General features: G+C 41.7%; 1 protein-coding gene across 1 annotated transcript in view; it reads right to left on the bottom strand.

The window, feature by feature from the left end:
* Window positions 1-4899, bottom strand: part of TNFRSF13B (TNF receptor superfamily member 13B) — a 32795-nt gene that overhangs the window by 26657 nt on the left and 1239 nt on the right. The window contains exon 2 of the mRNA XM_003800732.2: window positions 4625-4706. The gene's annotated coding sequence lies outside the window, so the exon portion shown is untranslated. The remainder of the gene's footprint in view (window positions 1-4624; window positions 4707-4899) is intronic.

Genomic DNA, 4899 nt, shown 5'->3' with positions numbered 1-4899 from the left:
GTCACCCTAGGTAGAGTGCAGTGGGGTCATAGCTCACGGCAACCTCAAAGCCCTAGACTCAGGTGATCTTGTCTCTGGCTCCTGAGTAGCTGGGACCACAGGTACCCGCCACAATGCCTGGCTAGTCTTTCTATTTTTAGTAGAGATGGGGTTTCACTTTTGCTCAGGCTGGTCTTGGACTCCTGAGCTTGGGCAATCTTTCTGTCATGGCCTCTCAGAATGCTGGGATCATAAGTGTGAGCCACCAGTGGCAGGCTGTTTCTTGTGGGTAATGGACATTGTGGGCTGCAGTCATTCTGCCTCCTTCTGCTGTTTCCTTCATCTCTGAATCCAAAACCCCAAAGAGCAATCCAGTGCCTTTTATGATACCAGGCGCACAGTAGGTGCTCAATAAATACTCATAAATGATTAGATTCCTTGTACATCGTTGTGGAGTAAGGACTTGTGGAATGAAAAGTGAGCCACAGTCTCACGTGGTGTAAACAGACATCTGGGGAGGGATGATATTAATGTGTTATTAGCAGCTCCCTCCTCTGCCTGCATTTCCTCCCAGGAGGACAGAGAAAATGTCCTAATGGGAGAAGGGAGAAGCAGATATCCAGCTTCTGCTTTCGAAACTTGAGAGAAATGATTGTTGGCCAGAAAAAAGGATGGAAATAATTTCCTTCAGATCAGAAAAATAACCCAGCCTAAAAAAAAAAAAAAAAAAAAAAAAGAAAAATAACCCAGCCTGCAATCCTAGCACTCTGGGAGGCTGGGGTGGGTAGATCACTTGAGCTCATGAGTTTGAGACCAGCCTGAGCAAGAGTCAGACCCTGCCTCTATAAAAAAAAGTACCCAGGCATTGTGGCAGGCACCTGTAGTCCCAGCTACTCAGGAGGCTGAGGCGGGAGGATCACTTGAGTCCCAGAATTTGAGGTTGCTGTGAGATGTGACTCCGTGGCACTCTACAGAGGGCAACAGAGTAAGACTCTCTTTCAAAAAATATATATGTTAAATGTGAAAAGAACAAAAATATTAAAACTTACAGAGAAGAAACCATCTGATAATTTATTTATTTATTTATTTTGTAGAGACAGAGTCTCACTTTATTGCCCTTAATAGAGTGCTATGGCGTCACAACTCAGCAACCTCCAACTCCTGTGCTTAAGTGATTCTCTTGCCTCAGCCTCCGGAGTAGCTAGGACTACAGGCACGCACCACAACGCCCGGCTATTTTTTGGTTGCAGTTCGGCTGGGGCTGGGTTTGAACCCGCCACCCTCAGTATATGGGGCCAACACCCTATTCACTAAGCCACAGGCGCCACTCATCTGATAATTTTTTTATAGCCTTAGAGTATGAAAGACCTTTCTAACTGTGACTCCAACTATGACCTCTAGAAGACTGTTGAAATAGAATGCACAAAACAAACCAACAGGCAAACAAAACATTTCACGGCAACAAACACCTTAAGGAAAGTCCAAAGACATGAAAAATGAGAACAAAACATTTATAACTCATATTTAAAGGGTGAAAAGAAAAAGAAAGACCAGCTACAGAACAGAAAAACCAGCAAAGGTCATGAACCCGCAATTCACAGATGAGGAGATACAATGTGAAGACGCTTGGTCTCACCCACAGAGAGAGGCAAATCCAACACACTGATACACTCTTTCCTCTCAAGGATCATCAAAAATCTGAAAGTTTACTAACATTTTCTATTGGCAAAACCATGAGGAAAGTGACACTCTTATTCCTTACGGAAGGAGAATGATCAGGATGCCTGTCATGCAACTTGGTGACATCTGTCAAAACTACTGATGTGCTTACCCATTGACCCAGTGGTGAAACTCCACCATTTATCTTGCAGGGTGAAATGATAAATTAATTGTAACAAAGTTGGTAATAGCAACAAAAGGAAAGTAACCCAAATATCCTCAGTAGGGGACTGAATGAGTAAACGACAATACACTTACACACTGGACTAGTGTGCAGCTCTAAAAAAGCAATGAGCTATAATTGGGTTATAGCATTCCTATGAAAGCTATAAATTAGTTTCATAGTAGGGCTAAGTACACTGGATACTTTTTCTTCCATTCTTGAGATAGTTTGCTAAGAAGAATATTTCGGGAGGGAGGGGAGAGTTTGGGTGGAGGGGGGGTGATTGGTGGGATCACCCCTATGGTTCATCTTATAAGGGTACATGTGAATCTTTCTAAATGTAGAATATAAATGTCTTAACACGATAACTAAGAAAATGACATGAAGGCTATGTTAACCAGTTTGATGAAAATATTTCAAACTGTATATAAAACCAGCACAGTGTACCCCATGATAGTATTAATGTACATAGCTATAATTTAATTAAAAAAAGAAAAGAAAAGAAAAGAATAGGAAGTGGCAGTCAAAGACAAGCAGTAAAAAAATAAAATACAGAATACAGCATTATGTGTTTCAAGTAGTTAATAAAAAAATGCTGATCTCAGAGGAAAAAAAGCAATGAGGAGTAAGTTCTTTGTACATTGCTATGGAAAGAATTCCAAGATATGTTACATGAAAAAGCAAAAATAAAAATAAAATAAGATGTGTAACAGTGTGGTTTATATCTCATAGGTTCTTTTTTATCCCCTTGAAATGGGGAGAAGTTCTAATCTTTATTTGCAAGTGTTGGGATATGCATAAAGAACTTCTGTAAGAAACATAAAAAACTAAAAAGCTGTTTTAAATAAAATGTTTATGTAGAAATTTAATGAAAGAAATGCAAGACTTAGTAAGAACTATAAAACATTGTTGAAAGAAATTAAAGACAATTTGAATAACTAGAAAGACATCCCATGTGCATGAATTAAGACTTAACAGTGAGTTGACAATCTTCCCCAAATTGTTCTACAGATTCAGTGCAATTCCGATCAAACTCCCAGCTGGCTTTCCTGCAGAATTTTATAAGCCGATCCTAAAATTCATATGGAAATGCAGGAAACCCAGGAAAGCCAAAATAATCCTGAAAAAGAAGAATGTAGTTGGAGGACTCATACTTCCACACTTCAAAACTTACTGCAAAGCAACAGCAAGTAAGATGTCTGGTACTGTCATAACGACAAACATAGATCAACAGAATAGAAATCAGAGTCCAAAAATAAAGCCTATCATTTATGATCCATTGATTTTCAACAAGGGCACCAAGACAATTCAAAGGGAGAAAGAATAGTCTTTTCAACAGATGGTGCTGGGCAACTAGCTATTCATATAGAAAAGAATGAATTTGGACCTCTACCTCATACTGAGCCAGCAAAAATTAACTCAGAATGGATCATAGACCTAAATGTCAAAAAGGCATGTGCACGGCCAGCAAGCACACAAGGAGATGCTCAGCATCATTGGTCGTTAGGAAACTGCAAGTCCAAACCACGGAAACGCCACTCGATTCTGCTGGAATGGCTACAGTGAGGAGGATGGACAATGACAAGTGTTGGAGAAATCAAACCTTCGTTCATTAAATGGCATTGTAAACTGGTACAGTCACTTTGGAAAACAGTTTGGCAGTTACTTGAAGTATTAAACATGGAAATACCTCATGGCCCAGTGATTCCATTCCTAGGTATCGATCTACCCAAGAGAAATGAAACCATATCCTCCCAAAACTTGCATGCAAATATTCGTAGAACCATTAGTGATAATAACCAAAAAGTAGAAGCAAAGCAAATGTCTGCCAGCTAACAAACGGATAAATCAGATGTGACATGCTCATACAAATGGAATATTGTTTAGGTATGAAGATGAAGCACAAGTACATGCTGAGACCTAGATGGCCCTGGAAAGCTTTATGCTAAGTTGCAGAAGCAAGTGGCAATATGTCATTATACAGTATGATTCTGTTCATGCAAAATGTCCCAAGTAGCCCAATCTGTCAAAACAGAGAGTAAATTATGGGAGCCCAGGGCTAGTGCTGGGGAAGAGTGGAGACTGAAGAGGTTTCCTTCAGGGGTAATCCAAAATTAGATTATGGTGAAGGCTGAATGACTCTGTACACACACTGAAAATGTGGGCTTGTACACTTTAGACAGGTGAACTCACAGCATGTAAATTATATCACCATCAAGCTGCTTATTCTGGGGAGGCAGGCCCTGGGTACTGGATGATAGGAGGAGGGAAGATTTCCCATTACATATTTTCCTATGCTTTCTGGGTTTCAAACCATGTGGCTGTACTACTATCTCTTCAAAGGCAAATTTAAAAACAAAAGACAAACACAATTGGGTGGGGGACAGGAAAGGGAAGGGCCACCATCCACCCCCCTGGCACATTGAGGCCGTGGCTGAGGAGACTGTGGCAGCATATTCTAGGACAAGGGCAGTCTCAGAAAGGTTCTAAGAGCCCCTTTACCACCTAGAAGCCACCAATGCCACTGGACCTAATGGGGAGAGGGCCCACAACTGACCAGATGGCAAACACCTAACTGACCAGGGGCTCAGTCCCTGCCTCTTCTTCTCTCACCATCTGGATCTACATAAAATCTCAGAACCACTCTCCAGCCCAGAGAGAGGCGCAGGAAAACCCCTAGACTGACACCAGCTGGCAGAATAGAAGTTTGAGAAAGAAGCTATACTGAGGGACAGGGAAGAGAGGAAGGGTCCTGCCACTTACCAACTGCAGGCTGAGCTCCGCTTCCCTGTGGCCTGTGGCAGAGAGCTCCCCCTTCCTCACAGACTTGGCTGCTCAGCAGGTGCTGTGCCAAGAAAGGCTTCTGTGGTCAGATTTGTCTGAAAGTGCTGGGGAAAAGGAAGTCAGGGCTTCTCTTTAATTGCAGCCTTTACAGAGCCTTTGCTTACGACTCTTTTTCTTTCTTTCTTTTTTTTTTTGAGACAGAGCCTCAAGCTGTCACCCTGGGTAGAGTGCCATTGCATCACAGCTCACAGCAA

Source organism: Otolemur garnettii, unplaced genomic scaffold, assembly GCF_000181295.1.
Source record: "Otolemur garnettii isolate 467f Iridium unplaced genomic scaffold, OtoGar3 scaffold00182, whole genome shotgun sequence".
Lineage (NCBI taxonomy): Eukaryota > Metazoa > Chordata > Mammalia > Primates > Galagidae > Otolemur > Otolemur garnettii.
This window is presented reverse-complemented; position numbering and strand designations above follow the sequence as displayed.